The sequence below is a fragment of the Rhea americana genome, unplaced genomic scaffold (assembly GCF_003343005.1).
Source record: "Rhea americana isolate MKP2758 unplaced genomic scaffold, rheAme1 scaffold_15, whole genome shotgun sequence".
Lineage (NCBI taxonomy): Eukaryota > Metazoa > Chordata > Aves > Rheiformes > Rheidae > Rhea > Rhea americana.
The window spans coordinates 3,977,868-4,001,700 of NW_028185594.1; the positions used below are offsets into that span (position 1 = coordinate 3,977,868).

The 23,833-nt window shown below is 38.0% G+C and overlaps 2 protein-coding genes across 6 annotated transcripts in view; one reads left to right on the forward strand and one right to left on the reverse strand.

The window, feature by feature from the left end:
* Positions 1–13,136, reverse strand: part of CMKLR2 (chemerin chemokine-like receptor 2) — a 19,587-nt gene extending 6,451 nt beyond the window's left edge. The window contains exons 1-2 of one of the 3 annotated variants that reach the window (XM_085299374.1): positions 12,704–12,891; positions 9,225–9,372 (exon numbers count right to left, since the gene is read on the reverse strand). The gene's annotated coding sequence lies outside the window, so the exon portion shown is untranslated. Of the gene's footprint in view, positions 1–9,224; positions 9,373–12,703; positions 12,892–13,023 lie in introns of those variants that run through there. The other 2 variants (XM_085299375.1, XM_085299376.1) reach the window with 2 other exon arrangements.
* An 8,080-nt stretch (positions 13,137–21,216) lies between these two features.
* The window catches only part of ZDBF2 (zinc finger DBF-type containing 2), an 18,394-nt gene continuing 15,777 nt past the window's right edge, over positions 21,217–23,833 (forward strand). Inside the window, exon 1 of one of the 3 annotated variants that reach the window (XM_085299361.1) lies at positions 21,217–21,282. The gene's annotated coding sequence lies outside the window, so the exon portion shown is untranslated. Of the gene's footprint in view, positions 21,283–21,406; positions 21,712–23,242; positions 23,257–23,833 lie in introns of those variants that run through there. The other 2 variants (XM_085299362.1, XM_085299363.1) reach the window with 2 other exon arrangements.

The window sequence follows — 23,833 nt, forward strand, 5'->3', positions numbered from 1 at the left end:
GAAATTAGACTCTATGAGTAGGGCTTGGTAAAATTGCCAATTACCTTTGCAAAGCCCAGAAACTTTTACAGCTGACATCCACACATACAAAGTGCTTCTGTAACAGGATTCACAGTCCTGAGCAAGATAAGGAGTAGCGGATTTTCAGTGGAGCTGTGCTGGTTTACACCAGTAAGAATACGGACTTTTACTTCTGGGATAACTGTCAAGCATCATTCAGCAGGGACATTTATTTRTATTTTTGAAATACACAAAGTCTCAAACGCATTAATTTTTATTTATTTATTAACAATTTTTTAGAGACAGAGCTGTCTTTCAGTTCAAATTCAGGTCTTGAAAGTGAAGAAATCTAATTCATTTCCTGATTCTGTCACTGATTCCCTGTATGATTTTTAACAAATGSCCAATTTCCAGGGTTGTAAGACTCTTTTATGAACCTGTCTGCAAACAGAGGCCCAGCAGAGAAAGCAAACTTTTTGCCTGCAGTTTCCCCTTTGCTTCTAGGCCTACTGCTAGAACAGGTAAGGTAGGCTTAGTGTAGTACACTGCCTCAGTCCCTGCTGGTCTTGGGYTGCAAAAAGAAGCCAGAGGAGGAAAATATTTTCAGTAAACAGGAAAGTGTGGTCAGAAGCCCTGCAGTAGGTACTGGGGCAACTACAGGTTACAGAACAGTGTTGTATCACATTTGGATGAACACATCCAAGTTTAGACTTCATCCTGTCTTTCTTTCTTTTTTTTTTCCTTTTTTTTTTTTTTTTATAGTAAACAGTCTGTATAAAGTGTGTGCTAGTAGTTGTTCTCTGACTGGTGTTTGTTCCTGTTTGCTGAGGTCACAAGCACCTCGGAAAACTGTCATTCCTTAATTCAGTTGCTTAATATGAATATAGTTGCTTAATTTTAAGAAATAGGCTTTAGAATGTTTGACCAGAAGGTTTCGTTTCCTGTCCACATCTGTGAAGTAGAACCTAACTGCTAAATGATTTCATAGGAATATCCTAGGTGAACACTCAGCACCAGCACTGTGAGATCCTGGGACAGAAAAATCTAAAGAAACACAGATTATTAATAGATATTTCTAGAACACAAGGGTGCAGAATCACTGGGAAGAGATTTTACAGTGTGCTGTATACAATGTCATTCTCTGAGTTTCAGCAGAGAATCCCAGGATCAGATATCAATTAATAATCGTATTTTTGTAGCTCTCTGCTACAAGCTCTCTGCCACACTACAGTATTGCAGAAAATTGACCCATACAGACAACCCAGACAGATGACTGGATGTGCTTAAACAGAACAGCTTTTGTCACACTAAAGACAGYCTTACATGGGACCAGGATTTTGGATGCTCTTCCCATCTCTGCCACATGCATCCTGTTTAACCAGGGGAAGTCGTTTGACCTCTCCATGCCTCAGCCCTGAGGTCACTGGAACAGTTTTGGAAGGAAATTAGATTGGGTTTTCAGTCTAAAATAGAAGACAAACAAAGCGGTCACAATTCCCATTCACTTAGCATGATGCAAAGTCTTCCTAGGCACCAAAGCTCTCCTGACACCATGCAAATTAGGATTCAATTTAATTACACAGGCCATATACTCCACTTATTTGGGCTGCAGCCAGTGCAGCCTCTCACATTTGGCCCTCATCACCTCAAAATTTTACAGAGGAGGCCAAAGGAAGAGCTTATTCATTGTCTGTGTTAGTTAAAAGTTAACACAAATATTTGAGCAGCAATCCCTAAATCTATTTATTCAATGTGGTAAACAGTGTTCAGAGCCTTTGCTTGGCCAGTTAAGGTGATTTCAGAGGTCACAATGGGCCCTTGAGATCATAGGAAAATCATGGCTTGCAGAGTTGGCTGTCTCAATAGTTAACTACATAAAAAGGACATATTACACAACCCCCCTTTTTAAAGTCCTTAAGAATAATTCTGGGCTTTTCACATTCCACATGTATGATCTATAGCTATGGCTAAAGGAAAGCTGACTTGATTAATTCACTTCAATTCTGCCATTTGCAAGAGTCAGATGTTAGAAAACAGCTAGGTTTTCAAAAGGTCATCTAAATCCTGTTTGTCATGCTGTGCCTCAGGAAGTTTGTCTGGCTATTGAAYTCATTTTAAAGCCCTAAAAGAAAATTTCTTTGGACTTCTGAGGTGCTAAATTTAGAATTTATCTACCTTTAAAACCATAAACATGAAATTCACCCAACAGTTTATCTGTGAAGTACAAAACACAGATGGCTGTGCAAGTTTAAAGGTTTATATATATTTCTGGAATGTATTTTTACAGAGACATCAGTAAAGATCCTAAAGCTCATAGGGAATGCTGATAAGATTACAAATTAACTATCAATGCCTYCTATGCATGTATTTCTCCCTCAAAAAAAAAAAAAGGAAAAAAAAAAATGACCACTTGACACTAGGTAGAAACTATGCTATAATAGGAAGTCCCTGATCCTTCATACTTAAAAAAATAAATAAATAGAATATAACTATGCTATAATCTAAGCCTAAATCTGGCCCTGCAGATAAAGCTACTAGGAAACCAGCATTTTGATTGGGTATACATACACAACAGCAGAATCAATGTTTGTATGTTCCCTCCCTTCCTCCTGCTCTCTCTCTCTCTCATACACATACACACATACATACATAAACACACACACACGTGCATGCACACTCCCCTACCCCTTGACTATTGTTTTAATGAACATTACATATATGGCAATGAAATTACATCACAAGCTGTCCTGGATTCGATAGCTAGGACAAGTCATACGGTAGATACGATATGTGACTGGAATCCTTTTCAAGCCACAATGCAAAAACATTCGTTCTAGCAGACAAGACAAGACTGCAAGTAACCATCACTCTCCCTGATGTCTCTCAGYGAAGCAGTGTTAGAAATGCATATGCAGTGAGTAGGCAGACATTTCCTAAAATTTATGCCAAAAGCAATGTTCTTTAAGCAAGACCAAACATGACCTTCTTAGTCATAACACACCACTCCATCCGTGTATTGAAGTCWTTTGACCAGATAATCTCCTCATAACTCTTTACCCAGACAAACCAGGTGTTACAGCAAGACTAACAAACCCTTCTAGGGCAGATTCAGTTAATACCCATAAAAGAATGATTTCAGACCTTTTGCTGCCAGAACATTTGAACCATTGCCATTTGACAGAAATGTCAAACAACAGAAACCCCAACTTTATRCTTCAATAATGCCACTGTAATAGGAAAATATCTATAGCAGGTCTGGCTGTAATATAACAAATCACCCAGACAATGGCTGCAATTCAGCAGCATACCATTTCCACCATCAGGGAACTCATAAATGCCTGCAGCCAGCAACTGCATATTAGAGTGATTTATTTTCATGCATATCCCAAGCATCAAGACCACTATCCTCAAGAGAAAWCACAGAAACTCAGATGTCCGTGGTGGGGGTCACACAGTAACACTTGTTAATGCCGGCTTCTGCTCTCATTCCCTTCCTTAATATGATTAAAAGTATAAACATATCTTTACTCTTCCTTTTGCATGCAAAGGGTTGCTGTAACAACTGAAGTCTATTACGCAACTACAAATATATTACAGTGCCAAACAGAGTTAAGAAAAGAACAGATGATATCTATGAAACACTTAAAATGGTCCCATTCTGGGAAGGGGGGGGTGAGGGATGGGGGGAGACACAACCTAAGTATCCTTAAAGGGGATACAAATAGAAGTTTAAGAAAACCATGTCACCTGGTCACCTGGGGTTTAAATTGTGATCTTATATGTGTCAGTATTGTCTAAGTGTTACATAAGGAATCATAATGCCCTGGTGCTCACACCTCAAGAGAGCTGGGCTCATAGAGGAAGTATCACCAGTCTGACTTACGGACAAGGAGGCAGAAAATGACCTACAGGGAGACTGAGATCGAAGCAGGTACTAAACCTAGAATATCTGTCTGGTGCTTCAWCTATAGTTCAGCCCTCCCTTCTTAAAGATAACACTATCATCTGTTCACGATGGCATGGAAACACCACATCTTCCCCTCCAGGAGACCWTGACCCTCCAGAGAAGAGATCCTGCCTGGGTCTTCCTCACTGTGCCAGAAGGGCCAGTATTTCCCCAGGCAGTCCTCGTAGACTCAGTTTGGTTTTCTCTGCATTGAAGAGAAGCTGAACCTGGACCTTTARGTCCTGTCTGCCTGTCATACATATTAATCTGGTAGTGTAGGTGCAAGACATATCTCAGAGCTATCAGGTAACACCTCCTTGATGACTGAGCCAAGCAGGGACACCATGTGTCATACTGGTTGCATCTTCAGCATCGAGGACATGCACATTAATKAAATTTTGTTCCAGGAAAGTTTCATGTTTTCTATTTCTCCTCAGATGCCAGCAGTCTCTTTGGCTAACAGTCAAGGCAATAACTGCAYACCTGCAGCAAGGAGATGCCAGCTTTAAAAGTTTTTTTTTCCATCTTTACTGTGACTGGATTGATAAGATAAGGAATGCTTGTATTTCTAATCAAACATAGCTTTTTATGTTTTTTATTCAGAAAATACATGGAATTGTTACACAATTGCTTCCCATTTGTGATGGAATGTTTTGAATAGTGTTCATATGATTATTACACTAATCATGTTTTTTTTTTTTATGATTATATTCCTTCAGCAAACACGTGCTTTAATCAAAACTCCCTTCTGACAGGGAGGAGCAAAGTGAGAACAGAGAACAGAAAGTGAATATAGAGGTTTCTTTCAGACTAGCAACTGTTGTCTCAGCAGATTTGATTAATATCAGTTGAACATATGTTAGACAAGAACCATTCTSAAATTACTGCAGGGTGACAACAAGTCATTATCAAAAAATCAAAACAACCCTCTCCAATAGGATATGGAATCTCTATCAAATTACAGACAAGAAATATCCTACTATGTGTTATACTTACAGTCCTTCCAACAAGAAGAGTTAAGAGCTAACCCTTGGCAAAATTAGCAACACAGTTCATTCCYCAAATATACTTTCTTATTTCTTGTTTTATTTTACATATCCATTTCTCAGTCACTTCTTCCAGTATGTTTAGATATGTATTGCCCTCTGAATTTGAATTCTATTCTTATAGTTTAACTCTGCAGCTCATTAAATCTACATCAGCAGTTACTTCTAGCATGATTATAATATTGCTAGGATTATTTTACTTTGGACACATACTCTCGCACTAGTTTATCAGAACATCCAGTTCTGAAACASTGCTAGTAGATAAGCCAAGAATTTCAGCTGATGAGATAACATACTTCACTTTATCCTCACAGTTAGTATACTAGGGTCACTGTGTCTGGTAGATTAAGCATATTTACTTTTGTATGAGTATAACTTTAATATTCCTCTTACACAAAGCTAGTTATTTTACTTACTTTAAGCTCAGGTCTCAAATAATCCCTGCCCATATTTTTGCAAACTTGAAAACTTCAAACCGCTAAAACAATTTCAAGAGGGTTGGATATTTATCTATCTCCTTAATGTGGCATTGGGAACACTCCCTACCACTGATGAGAATAGATAATCTATGATTAAGGTATTAAACTAGGAGCCTGGAAATACTGGCTCTACAGGCTTTCCAAATTACCTTTGCAAATCCCTTCTATTTCACACTAAATTTGACTCCACCAAATAATGAATACTACCCTCAAGTAAGAGTTCAGGATACCCAGGACATATTACTCAGTTCTCTTGTACAGACAATGGTTCTTCACATTTCTGAAATACCTCCATGGAAGGACGTGAATCTGAGCTCCTTGAAAGAGGATCACCAGAAAGAAGAAATAGGATTGTGCAATGTGGTGTTGCATCAATACTACAGTGTCTAGTGTTTGCTAATCACCATTTGCYTCTCTCTTTCATCTAGCAAGCCAAGCTTCAAAAGAGAACAGAACTTGCTGTGCCAGGTTCACACTTGCTAAGAGAGGCAAGTATTTTATATTAGGAAAGTACCCAAAGACCCTAGTCTTTGAGATTAAAGCCTCTTTCGTTCTAGGCAGCATATTAGCACATAATGAGAGACAATTCCTGCTTTGTTTATAATTAAAACAGAATAAATAGACATAAGGAGGATAGAAAAAGGAACAGAATTATCTTGTCTAAAGCCAAACAGGAGATTCAAAGCTGGAGCTGAAGACATAACTCAGACCTTGCCAAAAGAATGAAGAGGCAAGTATCTTTTGTGGATAGAGGATAAAGTATTAGTTCTTCATACTGGTGCCTTGCAACTCTTGAAATACATYTTCTGAGAAGTATCAAAAAGGGCTATGAGAGAGGTATGGGGAGGAAAGAAATAGACAAATTTTGGAGAATAGGGATAAAGAAGTGGTTAACAGAAACAGGAACACATTGCCCCTGTCTCACTGATAACCTTTCTACGGTATAATTAGAACCCAAGAATCCTAAAAGCTAAAACTGCAAATATTYGTATTCTCTCCACTAGATTGTGCATGCTTTTTGTCCCAACTTCAGAGCTTCAAGCTATCCCCCATTATACCTCCATTCCCTGTGGGTGATGTCCACAAGGGTTCTAAGCATCTCAGATTGACTGACCTACCAAAACAGGAAAAAAAAACAATCCTCAAAAACTCAAGTCAAAAAAAACCCACAAATACTGATGCTTGTGGGATGAACTAGGAGGATCTTAATTGGTTTGGCTTCCATCCTTATACAAGCAAACCTTCAGCAGAATTATCTAAATATACTCAAACAAGCAGTTAGTTCTAACAGCCTATGGTAGTGAACATCCGAAAACTGCCTCTACAGCAACACTCTGTGGCTTTAAGGTCAGGCAAATATAAGAATTAATATACTAGTCTCTTCTTTGATAATTGATGAAATGGTACTTTGGCCAATGAAATGGCCAGATAAGAAGGATCACAYACAAGAGAAGGGATGCTTAATTCTCCCTGTGTGCACTGAAGCCATCTCTGTAAAATGCTGTGATTTAGAGTCTTGTAAAGATCTGCCTGAGAGAGGAGACCAGTAGTAGATACTAAAAGCTGATGGCATGGCAAGAACAAYGGTCTTGACAAGTAACTTTGGAGGAAAGACAAAGTGCTCAAGCTCAGCTCCCCTTGAAGTACTCTGTGTTTCCTTTAAGGAGACATAATGTTTGTCTCAGGAGCCACAAGGACACTGTAAAGTAGCAGTGGGTGTTGGAGAGTTGATCTACACATAGTGGTATCTTCCCTTCTGAAACCTAAAGTCTCTTGGTCACTGCCTGCCCCAGTATCAGAAACCCTCTCATCTGGCTATGTAGCAGGAATGTTCCTCCCACTAGTCTCTTGTAAAGAGAGCGACATATGCTGGCACTGTTGTGAAACTGCCAGCTTCAGATTGAAGGAATCTAAAGCAAACCTTTATCAGAAAATGAGCGAAAATTAGCCCAACATCCAGCCACCAGAGTGACAGAGACATAGCTTATCTTTTGGYACATTCCATCAGACACAATGAATAAACAAACTAACATCACTCAGCAGACTGCAGCCCTGTGCAAAACCAGCTTTTTGCTTGGAATAGCAGTTATTCACTAAAAAATAATCTAAGAGCAGATGAAAAACTTCTAGTAGCTTTTTAGAAACAAAAGCAGAAGGAAATTCATTAATGCAACTGGCTTTATTAGTAAACGCAGCTGTAAGTTCACCTCTTTAATCAAACTATCAAAAATAAACACAATTCTGACCACATTTCAGAAGTTACTGATCAGGCTGTCATCAGAGAAGGAACTGCTTAGAACAAAAAGGAAGAATTTAGAATGTACACGACATATAAATTGCAATGTTGTCATCTATAGTTTATCCCTGCCCCCATAAGTTCACTAAAAATCTGTGGTCAGATCCAGCCAACGAATCCTCAGGACAAAGAGCTTACTTGACTTATGATCGCTCTCTGCAAATGCAGTTACAGAATCCAAACCATACATTTGTTCTCCAGGGTTAAATGCTCTTTGCTGTGCCAAAATCAAAGTGATTCTAAATGCAGCTCTAAGATCACTCACAATGTATACAAAAAGTCTCAGGATTAAAGTAAACGTGGTAGAATCCTGTCCAGCTTATCTGGCAAAAGTAGTTGACAATTTTTTAAAGTCAGTGATATTAAACAAATGCAAATTGGGTTATCAGAATGTTTGCATTTCCTAACTCAACACAGGCAAAACAGTAATATGGAGCTAGTCAAAGTAAGCAAGCTAATCCTGAATCATAGTTTCTACAGACCTTCACCCCGATACACTTTCTCTGTTTCCTCCTTATCTATGAATTAATAATCATTTGAAATTCTTCAATAATGCAAATTAATTTAATTAGAAAACAAGTGAGTTCTAATTTTAGGGACTCTATACATCTTATTACAAATCTACATAAAACAGTTATGGAGCATATTTTTGCTTTGCAATAGATCAGATTTAGAAAGGGTATAGATGACAATGATGTGGTTATCTCTAAAACAGGATAGAAGGTGGAATCCCATACTGTTTCACTGCGTGATGATATGTAAGGGTTCACATCTTCTTGACCTTCCCTAGGAAACACCCTTGTTCGTAAGAGCGAAATCTACATCCTTCTAGCTTCTTTCTCAGGATTAGGGTATGCACACACACCTTTCAGTTCAACCCAAAAGAGCCCTTTTTAATTCTGCACAAGTTTGGTTTTCCATATTTTGTTAATTTACAGCTTGAAGTTGGAGTGATTTCCAGTGGTCTGTTCTAGAACCTATTTAGATCAGAACCAACACACTGGAATTTGGTGCAGCCGTAGGAAATATACTATCCTTAAGCAATTCAAACAAATTTAAACCAATACACGAGGTCATACAGAAAGAGTGACATTTTTTAATTAAAAATGAGGTCATTTAATATTCTCTGGCAGGATATAGGAATTCTTGAACTGGAAATGCATTAGGAAGCTATTAAAAACTAAAATCACACCTACTTTCATATTCTTTCATGCTGTCAGTGTTTCAAAATCACGTTTGAAATAATGAGTATTGGGTTTTTCCTTTTAAGAAGCCCTTTTAGTAAAAATGCGCTACACTAAACTGCAAAAATTACTTGCAAGAACTGTTTTTGTATCTGCAGAAGCACATTCATGTGAAAGAGCGAGCGAGAGAGAGAGAGAGAGAGAGAAAGAGAGAGAGAGAAAGAGAGAGAGAGAAAGAGAGAAGTTTAAAACATAACAGGGAATTGGACCTACCCCGTTTAGCTCTTTGAAAAGAAGTGCACTTCAAATCAGGGACGTGAGCTCTGTAGCAGAGGGAAGAGTGAAGTGATCTGTAAAGTTCAGAGCAACTTCAGTGTGATTCCAGCTGCTTCACTTGGCTACTGCCTTCCTTCTAATAAAGCTGCAGAATGATATAACACAGTGTTTGTTTTCAGCTGTGAGGAAGTTGTTTCCAACTTCCCTTGGTTTTCTAGATCCAGTTTTGAAATACTGCCTTTCTTTATAATCTCAGTATTTCACTAAAAATAAATGTTAGACATCTGAATGAATCATTTTGGTCGGTGTCCAAGCAAGCAGCAGATGTGGTAGCTGATGAATGGAAATGGACATTACATTTGCAGGCTGTTTTTTCTTATGCAGAGAAAAGGGCTTAACAGTATTTCTTTGTTGGTATGCACTTCAGTTTACAGAAAATAATGTTCAACGAGCAGAAAGATGCTTAAAAAGTCACATGGAAAGTATATTTTTGTAACTGTACAATGTGTTACACTATACCTTCATTTTGTATTTATGTTTAGTAGATTAATCTCATTTTGTACCTAAGAGAGAGATGAGCTTCTCAAAACACCAGCTATTAGTCCCTTCTGCCAGTCAGGCAGTGTGAGAGTTTTGAACTGGCTTTTAGGAGACTTAGCTTGATTCACAGTCCTATCAAGAGCCTGCTGTGATTGCAGCCAAGCCTCATCACTTCCCTGAATCTCAGTTTCTCACTCAGTAAAAAGGGAATACTATTCCTCTATTAGCTACATACTGTAGCTTCACCTGATTCTGGTGGTACTGTGCTCATTTGGAATCATACCATTTTAAACCAGCTGAGCAGCTGTCAGCCTACCCTTACCAAAAACAACTGACTTTTGTAATGGAAGCAGTAACATAACAGCCAGTAGTACTCCTCTGCCATTAACGCAAAACAGACAAAATCTTCTACACTGTTGGAATCAAATACAAAATTTTTAGATATCAATGCTACAGTGAAAATCTGAAAAAAAAAAAAAAAAAAAAAAACAGAAGAGGGAAGCGCTCAGTGAGTAGTGTCAATGCTCACACTTCCGCAACTGGTTAGCAAGACTCTTAGTTTTAAGCACTTCCATTATGGTCCAGAATCTCTTAATAAGAACTAGTAACTCCTTCCTGCAAAACTGCCCTGCTTTTCTTCTCCTAACATGGTTTAAAAAGTTGATAATTCACACATGAGAGTAAAGGTTATGAATTAAAGAAAGCTGGAGATTATGCTGCAGTGGGACATAGAGCCCCTACCACAGGAGGAAAGGGGTGGCAAGGTACAATTGCAGGGAATTCATGAAACGGTAAGCAAAGATTTTGTCCCTGGCCTGTCCTGAGTCACTGGTCAGTGTACAGCCCTCACCCATGGRAAGAATAATCTAAGGCAAATCTTAAAAGTCTTACTTGACTGCTTGCTTTTGACCCAAGCTAAACATTAGTGAATTAACAGGAGGGTTGTCTGAAGAAAGAGTACAGAAAGACTCAAAGACCTGATGATTTGGCACCTCACTTATATAGTTCTTACTATTACACTTATATAGTATCTTACTATCCAGGTAACTGATAGGTGAACCTTTGCTGAGAAAGAGCTCTTTTAATAGCACTTCTTTTGTAAGYATTGGGATAGGTAAATATAGGCCTGTTGCAGAGCAGTTCTGCTCAGTATTTTGCTTCTAATGGCACATAAGTCTGTGTCTCCAGTACTTTGCCAAATCCAGTTATGGTAGAACAGTTATTTCTAGGGCTTGTTCAGTACTATTTCAGTAAGACAAAAGAGGAAATTATGGGATAGATAACCTCCACACACTATCTACTGCAAAAAGGAAAACCTCAGCAAGCTAAGTATGCCATTTGTTTTTTCCCATCGGCACAGGGTGCATTCTGGAGCATGCAATGCATTCTGGCAGTTCTGGAGTCATAAGGAATTGTCCTTAATGAGCTGTTTCCTTCACTATAAACTGGAGCAGATTTGTGACTGCTCTAATATGTACTGGGATGATAGTTCAACTTCATCCAGAAACAAGGGAGTATTAAATCTCACGCAGTAATTTTTCTCGCCCTTCCTGCCACTGTGCCAAATATGAAATCACAACAGCGAAGGATTCAGAAGACATTTTGTGGAGACAAAAATTTCCATAGAAACCGAGTTTCTTTTTTCCCAAGTACAGCAGATCACTAMATTTTTAAAGAGTGTTTTTCTGTTAGTATGCCCTATCTGTATTTTCTCCCCTTCAAATAAAAGGGGTTGTTGCTCTGATAAAAAAATGTCAAATTTGCACAGTATAACCAGCATATACAATGTATCTGAGAGAAATTAAAAAAAAAAAAAAAAGATTTTTTACAGAGAAAAATGCAAAAATGCAATTAATCTGAAAGATTTTTTTTTTTTGTTCATGTTATGTTCAGTACTAAATACCTAATTTTATTCTTCTACAATTTTGATCAATTGTAGTGGGAATCTTAAGTCCCTGATGCACATAAGGTTGTGCCCTAAACCTTTCCTTATTTTATTTCYATCTATGGTCAGACATAGTAAAACCTGGAATGGGCGAGTCCTAGATTACATGCCTTTCAATATACGTTTTATGCAACCCATTAACCATCATTACCGTTTTATCAGTGTCATCTTTTCAGATGATTYTGTAACTTCTGTGAAGTTCCATGATTGGAACAAACTTAATGGGAAAAAAATGTCTCTGGTTTGCTTTCATGTCTTCTTTTTCTGCTTGGAAGTTGTGTTTTATTTTGCCACGTCATTTTGCTTTCTCAAGGGGGATAGTTATTGAGGTTTGGGGGGTTTAGTCTGCATCAGGGTAAGTGTGGCAAACTGCCAAAGCTATTCTGAAGGGGGACATGCATTCATGAGTACAGAGTGCATGCAGAACTTGCAGAGAGGAGAATCATTGATTTATACCTATTGGAAAAAGAACAAATTAGAGCATTTTCATGCTTTTCAACTCAGATTCTGGGTTGTCCAGTAGAGATTAAACTAGGTCTATTGAAAAACAAATGGGTTTTAAAACCACTTTCAACTCTGATATTTTCAAAAGTATCCTACAAAAGAAAACAAACAGCAGAGGACTATGGAAACAAAAATATAGAGTAAAAAGAGATACTTAACATTAACTAATGCATAAATTACAGGACAGTTAACAAAAAATAAAGTAGTTCTAATTTACCAGGATTAAAAACAGCTACCTGATAGTTCTGACAATTATTTCCCRTTGCTAGGACCACTGAAGCTTACCAAGCTGTCTATTAGTGTRTACAGATACTCAGATAATCTCAGCACTAAAGAACACCTCAGATTAAATTCAATAGATATTAATTCAATTATGATGCATCAACAATTAATTTGTAGACTAAGTCAACAAAAAGATATTCAGTATTTCGCAGAGTTAATTTAAGCCAAGCAACACAGGAAAAAAATTACTTATGAAATTACTTACTTGTTTTGAGGATTCAGCTGTTTACAGTTCTGTTTTTTAAATTCTTCACTGTTCCTTTTACCTCACTGTTTGAATTAGCAGCTCATAGATTAATATCCCCTCTGGAAGACAGGGTTTAACTACCCGACAATCAGGAAAAGGGTAATTTCCTCCCTTCCTGTGAAACTAATGGCTACTTCACGCCTGTCCTTTTGGTAAAGCTATAATGTTTACTTGTGGTTTAACTGCCCACTATATGCCCTCATCAGCGACTACGACTGACAACATTCTCCAGCGACAAGTTTAACCCAAACCATATGATAAAAAGAGGTTTTGCTCACTTGCCAGGTCCACATCCTCTTCTATTCAGATATTAGAAATCCAACGATTTTCACGGTTAATTCGTTGAAGAAATGGCAGTTCTTCACAAGGCAAAATCCCTCAACTATTACTTCTGTTAGATGAAAACACATAAGCACATAAATTAAATTCTACATATATGTGGGGGTGTATATATAAATATACTTTTGTATATACACACAAGTTTGAGCAGGCTCTTTCAAGGCAGCAGTCCACGTAATTTCTGCAAACAAAATGAAAAGGCTGTTACAGTCTATGAAATCACGATACAAAAATATGCAAAGGATACATTGGATGATGAAGAATGATACCTGGAAAAAATTACTGTTAGAAATAGCTTGTTTTCCACAGCTTGTGCTTTCATACTTGTGATTTTTTGCATTTTCCCCAAATAAGTAGTTTGGGTTTGCTATGTAACTTTCAGACCACAACTATTCAAATACTGTATTCATATGACAATAAAATAATATGTTGAGATTATAGCTGCCACTCAGACGATACTTGAAAATCATGGAATTTTTGGAGGATGCCTTAGCAAGGAACTTTCTGATATGCCATTCAGTGCTAAAGATTAGCTATTGTTATTCAGTGACTATAACTACCCAGTTTGACAGACCTGCCAAGTTTCCATGTTAGACTAAGTACTGTCTCTTCCCATTAAAAAAAAAAAAAAAAAAAGTGCTTGGAGAGTCCTACAGATATTAAAGAAACTAAAAAATGCTTAGGCAAACTACAGTTTTTTCACTATGTGCTCCAGTCTTCAGTGCTACAAATCTAAAAACCTAAAAACCTAAAAACTTAAAGGTTTTAGGTTTGTAAAAATGTTCAGGAACTATTATAGACACTWCTGTTTTTTTAAAGGTTTGAGGAGACAAGTCGTCAGAAAGAAAGCCAAAGTTTACCATTATGCATCTAGTTGTCTTATGYGGTAATGTGGATTGAGTCAGATGGCTGGGCAAAGTCCAAAGCGTAGCCAGCCTAAATTCTCAGAAACCCAAAGTACAGAGATGAACTTGAGCCRCCAGTCTTCAGAATTTTAGCTGCCTGCATCCACTTGAGATCCAAGTCGGCACTAGAGTTGCCTACATCCGTTCTTTCAAAGAGCTGAAATCTTATTTTCCTTTTAAAGTGTAACCTATCTTTTGGTTAAAACCCAGTCTGACTGGGATTATGTGATGCAGTTACACACAAGGGACAGGACTCAGCGATCCAGGGGGGTCATTTAAGTTTCACATTCTGCGTTCATCTATTCACAGCTAAATTGTTCCAAGTTTGTCATGATGGAAACAGTGCGGAAAACAAGTGGATTCCCAGGTAGGAGCAGATAACAAGTTCTGATCCCTTAGTAATCCAYAGTTATTACTGCTGCATTACCCTATTCAGAGACAATTGCTCTCACCTACTGTGCTGGCTGTGACAGGACTACTCTTAAAACACTAACAAACTGCAAACAGGGCTACAAAGAGTTCTAATCTCCTGCAAAAGATACAGAGCAAAGCTGATATTTAGTACAAATTAAGGACAAYTCCCTAAAAATGCACCAGTAGACAGGGCACCCATACAGGGCAGATGGATAATTAAGCAAGGTTGCTGCTTTGCAGTATTAGTATTCAAAATCTTAACTATGAGAAACATCTAGGCACAYGTGGAATCATGCAGTCTGCTAGTACTTTTTATAATACTGTCCAACCACTGACACTGCTCATGGTTCATGTGGATGCAAAGGTTCTAAACTGAACTATAGTTCCTTGCATATAAAAGAAAAATAGTTCCTGTCTGCCAGTACAAATCAAATCCAAGTCAAGCTGAATCAACTACGGATGCTCTGAAAAAGCTGTGGTTAGTGGTTTCAGCACATATTCATTTGTATTTTTAAAGTTGCTTTTTATAGTCAGTGACATTTGTCAGACTGTTTTTCTGCTTCGTGCATGTAAACAAATTTTGTGAAAGGTCCTGGACAACCTGGACTCCGTGGGGACTTCGGTTATTTATCCATAAAAGTAAATGTGAGACAGCAGCAAGGCAAGTTTCTGCCCACTCTGCATATGCCCCTCTCCTCTCACTACTCTCACTGGAGTGAGCATAGTTCTGCCTTGAAAGCCTTCCTAGCGCTTGGCCTCTCTGAGATGGGTGCTAATTCATCCCAATAAATATGCTACTTGTGATAAAGATCAAACAAATTATTAGTTCTGAAAAACAACTCTTCTAATCGAGAGCTCAGTCCTCTCTCTGAAGTCAACATTAACTCTTCCATTGACTTCAGTGAAAGCAAAATAGGACTGTCTCTAGTAAATTGTCGAAAGGCCCAGGGAAGGAAGCATGGACAATCAGTTGAAGCAAACACTCAAGTTGCTCAGCAAAATCTCTAACACTTATTTTTCCCTTCTAGTTCTACTCTTTAAGTCATACCAAGCATCCCAAAAGTTAATTTTAACTCCTTTTCACTTGTAATTATTATTTTTTTTATTCAGCACTTAACAGCAGTGTGGAAGCAGATTTACATAGATTTAGGGACTAAAATTGAGACATTTTCTGTGAAGGCCATTTAAGTAGCTGTTTGTCTTAACATACAGCTACTTATGTATGTTAAGTACATATTGCCAATCTTTTACAGAAATGAGAAAAATATTCTAGTCCTTTGAAGATAATATTATTGAAATTGTTTAAGAAAGAGAGAACAATCTATAAAATGTTTGGAGTTCTAGAGCTTGGACATCAGTCCTTCAAGTATAAAAAAGCTTAATACTGACTAGCCATGAGAAACCACTGTTTGGCACAATATGGCTCAAATGTGTCTGGCTGAATACTATGCTGCAAGATAATTCCCATGTTGTATGTCACTGTTATCACTCAAGTGTCCAAAAACAAACCCCAAAAGAGACAGCAGTGCTTTTTTCACTCATATTAACGTGCATGTTCACCATTGCTTCATATGACTTAAAGCCAACAGCCATATAGTTTTAAAACTCTGTGGGGAAAAATGAAATATCAAACTCCTTCATTCTACATGAGCTGGATGCAAAACACATAGAACGGCTCTGCTTTTCTTGGAAAGCATGGTGAAATCACTGGCATATTTAATCTACACAAGTGAAYATTCATTAGAGAGTAATTTTAGCTCATCATATACTCAGGCCAAATTTGAAATTACAATCTACTGGCAAATCGCCTCATATTCCAGAATCAGTCTTTCAAAATATCGTGGATTGACGAGAAAATAGAGCAAGAAAAAAAAAAGAACATATTCATTTTCTTCCCATTCAGTTTCTAGACCTCGTAATTTCAACTTATAATTGTAAAATRAATGAGTATGGATGTGTTTCTAAAGGCATATACTTTGATGGGACAGAGTACAGGTTATTTGATACTGCCTCTATTTTGGTTACTGCTGTTAATGCTGTACCTGAATACTTTATGGCCAATAACGAATTTATTTTCACATTATCCTTGTGCATAGGGAACTCCCACTTCTCCATTTCAGGATGACAAACTAGGTAATGGCAATTACATTCATTGCCTATAATCTAGGTCCAAATCAGAAATGGAATTCTGAAAACACAGATCATCCTACAAAGTGGAAGAKATTTATGATTTTATTGATGAACTAGAAAACAGAGACACTAAACTCTGATTCAAAGAAATACTACAGTTCCAGTAATAGTATGTGAAATGTCGAARAAACACTAATGGTATAAACGGCTTTTTGTTCAGAAGATTTTTTTTTCTCTTTCTCCTTTTGTAATTTCAAATTTGTCCCATGAAAAAGGCTCTATATTTTCAAACTATGACAGAAAGAGGTTTCTTTCAAAGGCTGATGTGTTTTGGCTTATCAGCATTTCTAACCTAAAATTAAGTTTTATCCTTGGAGAAAAACAGAACCTCTCTATTCTACCTTGTACAAYTTCCTGCTTATTTTTTTCTGAATGGGATAAAGAAATCTTTCTTTAAATTATTCCCAAGGTAAAACAAGGTAGAGTCTGCTTGCTCTCAGACGTAAGAAAATGGTTTATGTGGTTTATTGTGGGAACATTAAAAAAAATCTAATATGATCTAGAACAGCCAATGTGGAAGAAAAGACAGCTTACTTAACTATCTTGGGAATAAATCTTGACTCCTCCTTAAACTGACAGCAGAACATCCACTGACTCAACATAACAGTGTATATATATTTGGAACTCCCTGACTTCTATAAACTGCAGACAAGGAAGCTGAAGAAATATTTTATAGTCAAGGTCGTGTTATATTCATCTGCATCATTTTAAAAGTGGAGCAGTTTCATTCAAGCTGATGGACATACACATTTGCATTTTAAATTCTGTATTATGTTTGAAAATGAATATGCAACAACAGCACATAGAGCTGAGAAATTCTAAGGGACTATTATTTTTGAAGCTAAAAATAATTCCATGCACAAGATGAAGGTCAAAGAATATCCTGCAATTCATAATCAGTCACCTATACGCAACCCTACCTACTACCTGACCTAGTCCTTTTATTTGGGCCAGCTCTCTAAAAACACTGGCACAGTTTCTTCAGAGAGATGAAATGGCTGAAAAATCATTAGCAGAAAATAGTAACAATAGTGAACATAATACTGAACTAGTTAGCATTTTATCATAAAATATATGTTCTTTGAAAACAGAATGTTGTTTCAGGTTAAAAATGGGAAAAGGATCTGGCAGTTAGAGTTTTGCCTTTACTTTAACTGAGAAGAGTTTTACTTTGCTCTGCAAGAGGGCTGTCTGGACACCTGTCAAGAGCACAATACTTTCCCATAATCTTAGGTACAGTGTAGTTAGCTTTGGTCAAGTAAAGACAAAATTTCATGCAGTGCTAGAGCTAGGGCACACAAACCTGTCTCAAATGTTTCTTCAATTTCTTTGCATCTTCTTTCAGGACACAAAAGTCCTAAAAACATGCTAAACTAAGGTAATGGACAGATTCAAAACAATTACATTAGTGTTACAGTATGCATCTGAAATTTAAGACCCTTAGCAGCCCATCATKAAGTATGTCTATGTTCGCTAAAGCACATGTATTATGGAAATACATTATTCAGAGCAATTTTAGTGGCAAAAACAATTGTGTAAAAATCATATAACTTGAAAAAAAAATCAGCCCATGAAAACAGGAGCAGGACCTTCTATTTACAGTCACAAAAAAAGACTTAGGGAGCATTTGCTTCTAATAATACATGCAACAAGACTCAAACTAGTAAAGTTCTTTGAAAAACTTGTTAAAAAGTAAAAGTGCTCCCAACTTATTGAATGAAAGTAAAATATATTTTCTGGGGAAAATTCTTGATCCGTACATTTAAAAATACTTTTAGAAACCTTTTAGCTTCTAAAGGTTTTCAACTTTGTCACTAGTCAATATTCAATCATGTTTAAATTACAACACTAATGCTAAGATTTTCAGTTGTCTAAATGATCTTAGCAAATTTAAAACGGTAATTTAATTCATATTTTTTTTCATCTTAAGAAGGCGGCACAGGTTAAAAAAAAACAAAAAAAACAGAAATAACAACCTTTAACCTAGACTGTATTAATTAAATTTGGGGATTCATCTAATGCCCCATGACGTTAGGGACATTTTTATCGTTAATTCACTTAAGGCCTTTATTTTAAAAATTTGCAATGCCTTGAGTACAACACAAAGAAAAGGAAAGCCTAGTTTTATAAAATGAGAAAATGAGTGAAATTCCCATAAGTTTGCCTTCTTGTAAAATGAAACTAGCACTAAAAAAAAGAATAAATAAAAGATCTGTTGTTCTTTCTGGCTTCTATTTTGTTCCAGTACATACAGAAGTAAACAAAAGATCATTTAAAAAAAAAAACTTACATTAAAAAAATAGAGAAACAATTTATAATATAGCAAAAAATATAATAGTCTAAGAAATGCACATCAAAGAAAATAGCTGAATTTTGAGAAGAGATTATACTTATCTTTCACACAGGTAAGAAATTCTCTTATATATTTACACCACAAAAAACTTTTGTCATTAAAATAACTGAATTGATTATAAAGGACAAGAAGAAATACTGAACAAGATCAGACCATTGCTCTGCTTAGTCTTGTATCTGATATTCAACAGTGGCCAGTACCAGAATCTTCAGAGGAAGATACCAAAATCCTAGGGATATCTTACACTTCTTAGCAATTAAAAGTTTTAATATCACATCAGGTATTATGAAAAACCCATTCTGCTATAAAGGCAGAAAGATCCTCCTTTCCTGAGCTTGACTCAGAATTCTAAGTGCTCTAAAATCCACATGTGCTCTTGGACTGTCTTGAAATTCCCTGTGCTTTTTAGAATCCGGATTAGGTTTAGCAATTCACTTTTGCTGACGTTTGGCAAAAGGACTCTCAGCGATGCTCAAGTGCCAGCCCTCAATTGCTCTCAGGCATTCAACAGTAAGCTCAGATCCTCTGAAGAATTTTATCAAAACAAAAATTAAAGGACAAGTCAGGCTTTTAAGATTAGAATGTATGAAGAACATAAACAAAAATTTAGGCCACTTTCCCGCCAGCTAGTTTTACAAACCTTCATTTTCATTGTTACATTCTGTCTTTGCAATCTGAATCCAACCCTTGGAAGATACCTGAGACTTCTTTCAGTAAAAATACCTATTATTCTCCTTTGTCAGAGATTGCTTTTTCTTAATGCATTTCATAGGTATAATCTTAGTATATATGTGGCTAACAGGAGTAGAAAAGCATAGCAAATCAAAGCAAAAATAGAAGGCAAAGCTGTGAAAGATGTATGGGTCAGTTTATGGGAATGGTCCAAATCAATATAGATATCACGGAAGATAAAAACATTGGAGACTCAGATCAGGAGAGAATGGATTTTTTATGACGAAAGTAAGTTTGTCAGTCCCATTTCAATGTTCAYACACAAATGAGTGGAGCAGGTCTGCCATTCCCAGCGGTAAAGAGAGTTTAAGGGGAAGGAATGTCTCTCAATCTAAGCAGGAGTCAAGGTGCAACCTTGTAAATACATAAACAGTTAAAAAAAATGACAACACAAGCTTAAATTCTGCTATCTTTGACTGACAGTCCATAAAATAGAATATTCCACTCTACCCTTGCCAAACTATTGGGAAACATTCCAAGGACACGTTATGTAACATGGCAAAACAGACTCAAAAGCCTTCTCTTGCTAAGAAGCACTTTTTTGCTTGAGCCATCCTGGAAAAGAAACATCAGCACTGAGCTACACTGAGAGCGTAGAAACCTCTGGGAGTTTACTTTGCTTCAACATATTATAAAAGGTTAGCTGGGCCCCAGTAATGCACTAAGCCTGTTATAAATCCATCATAAAAGTAAATGATTTTAGCCTAAGATAACATACTTCAAATTGCATTAGCCAGAAATGGAGTACYTGCATGTTTAAACAAAGCAGCTCAGTCGATACGTAATGATTTGGGCATGTGTTTGAGCTTTCACATACTTAAACCTTTTCTATATTGCACCTGCAGAATTTTATGACTGCTTCTTACAAATCTACACTCCTACTCAAAGAATTCTATTCAAAATTAGGTTTCCACTTATCTATCATTAAATTCAAAGATCATGTTACCAAAGTGACTGACTCCCCCAGATATGCTTCTATTGCAATCTTGTCTGCCAAAATGCCTCAATTAACCCATCATCTTATTCAGTTATTAAAAAAATAGTAGCTAAAATGATTATGTAATTATTAGTGGATACTACCAGCCTTAAAAGACAGACACATTACGCTATATAGACCTAAAAGCCGTATTTCCTTAAATTTTTTTTTCCCACCAAATTTGGCCAAGTTCTATGTCATAAAAGGTAACAAAGTACCATCGGGCAACTTTTAGCTCTGCACGGTTKACTTGTATTTTGTTCTTGGCAGTGAAAGGAGATCTGTAGCTATGCACGGATCAGAATACTTCAACGGAAATCAAAGCCGCCCCCCTACCACAGCTCGGTGAAGGGGGCCCCGCGAGCCACCGGCGGGGCTCAGCCCCTCGGGGGCGGCATCGCGGGGCCCCAGAGCCACCGCCGGCGCTGAGGCGCAGCCCCCCGCCGCCGCCTTCCCGGCCTCCTCCCACAGAGCCGCCGCCGCCGGCTCCGCCCCGCCACCACTCCCCTCCCCACCGCCTCCTCCTCCCTCCCCTGCGGCCGCGTCGCGCCGACCCGGAGCAGGAAGCAGCGGATGGCATGCGCTGACCCCCGCGCGGCACGGAAGAGCTCCCGGGGAAGTGATGGAGGTGAGGCGGCGCTGCGGAAGGGAGCCGGCCGGCGGCGGCGGCGGGAGCGGCGGCGATGCTCGGGGGCGGTGGAGCGCGCGGCCGTTACGGGGCGGGGGGAGGGGGAGCGCGCGGGAGTGGCCGTTAGGGCCGTTGAGGCGGGCGCGCGCTGCGGCAGGGGCGGGGTCTCCGCCGTGTTTCTTAAGCGCCCCGCAGGCGGGAGCGCGGCCCTCGGCTCTGCTCCCCGCTTCGCCTAGCCCCTTCGCGGGGGCTGGGGCCAAGAATTAAGCCCGCTCTCTGTTTAAAGGCATGYGTTTATCCTAATGCTGTTGGTAGTTTAATATTTTCGCTGAACAGAGTTTATATATATAAATACACCCCTCCTGTTTTCCCTCGTGTCTGCACAGCGCAGACTTTCTCAGCTGAAGTGTCGTTAGAGGTATTCGTGAGGTATTTTTGGAGGAGCAGCGTTGATCGTCTCCTCCCTCCTCTTTTTTAATTATAATCTATCACATAACTTATTGGTAGGCGACATTGCAGAATTACTTTGCTTTTGACGCTTTCATATATTTTTCTCAAGCACCATTGATTTTTATAGGTGTATTTCATGCGTATTGCTTTCCTCTTTCTGGATTTCTCTTTTGTTAAATATACTCGTCGGAGATGTGCTTATGCTCTGGTTACTGAGCTTCAAGTAACTCACTAAAACCAGAAAGAAGCATCAGTGTCTAAATACGAAAGAGTGCTAAAGTAGCCCTTGGGTTAGAAGTTAACCAGATCAAACACTTATGCATGCAGCCAATTATTTTTACATTTGTCACAGTTCACAGCATTTTTTCCAGTGGTAAAATATTTCAACAGATATAATTTATTTCAAACTGTGTTAGTGTTAATTTTTAATGCAACAGTTTAAGATATTTCARGTTGGAAATACCTTGGCAAACTAATACAAGTTGTCCTGCAAAGCCTACAGATCTAAAAAATCCTKTATAGAAATAGTTTCTCTTTCGGCTAAAGGAGAATTGCAGTTAGTCAGTGTGGTTTGGCAGCATAAATGTGGCATCTTTGTAGGAGTTTCTCCTTATGTTACTAGACTGTGATTTGAGCATGTCAGATGGCAACCTGTATGTAGTTTTCATTCAGATTTTTTTCTTTCTTTGTTCARTACATTAGTGTTTTCATAAAGCAGATTAAGAGAAATCTCTAGTGTCAATTGTGTAGAAAAGTATCTCTGGAAAAGAACTCTGARATGGTAGTATTGCTCTGTCATTTACTAAGTGATAATACAGGCTTTTTGAGTTTTGCCTAGCCTCTCCTGAGTGAGCATCTGCTCCACTGAGTCTCCTTGARCTGCAAAAGGTTGGAGAGGAGATACAGCCTGGACTAATTCAGCGTAATTATTTTAATGGTCCTGTGCTGCTTAAGGTTATGGTGATGACAGCTCAGTTTAAATGTGTGCAAGTCTGTGTGACTTGACTTGCGGGTGTAGCCTGAATAAGCTCTCAGCAGAGTATTGTMATTGAAATTATTCCTTGAAATAAGAAAGTAATAAACTGTTGAAGCAATTATCCTCTCACATTCTGCATTTGATACTGGCTGGCATTTCTGAGATGAAATGGAACATTTTTATAAATAATGCACTGTAATCTATTTTGGGGGCAAATTAGAGCAGTGGGGTTGGGATAAATGGTTGTAGTGCCCCCTGCTGACTGTGGAATGAATACCTGACTTTCCTGTTCATTTTCTGGAACTGCAAAGAAGTGGATAGGCTCCTCTCTGGTCACTATGTTCATCTATGCTCTGCAGTTGTGGTTATGTCTTGAGAATTATATTTACAGTCAAATCTTAGGGATTYGGCAAGATGACTTCAAGCATGTGGAAACAAGTTTCTATTAAGTATTATTCATGAAAGACAGTCTTGTGGGATTTTTTTTTCTTCACTCTTCCAGTTCCAGCGGAATCCCAGATGAATGGGCTGACTGAAATCTGGTGATGGTATCAAGAAAGYCTTTCTTTGCCTAATGAATAGGTTTTGCCCATGTTCAGGATCAGGCTGATTATCAGGAATTTTCCTCTGGATCAGATTTTCAGGGTCCCAGGGGAATTTTTATATCTTTGTGAAGTTTCAGATATTGTTTGCCTCCAAGGACCATCCAACTAATGATTAACATACTATTGCAAGAGCTGTGGACACTGATCTCTCTTGCTATCTGACTGGCATACATCATCTTTACTGAAATCCATGATGCCWTGGTCAAATTTATTACTTTTTTAGTGAAAAATAACAATGCTGAAGTACTCCATGTTGTAGTTATGCAATATCTGTCTGTCCTGTGCTGGATTTAGGCTTTAATTGCCTTTTTTTAAGTGATCTTAAAGGTCAAAAAAACACAATAAAAGTATACATAAATGAAGACTCCTGTTCTAAACTGTTATTTGGAAGAGGTTTTACCTCCTGCTGATATGTAGGAACACAGACCTCCTAGGCACCTCTGTAAAGAATGTAAAATTGATGAGGTGAATATTCCTGGTATGCAAGCTCAGGTGAGGCACTTAGAGTAGTCAGGAAGGA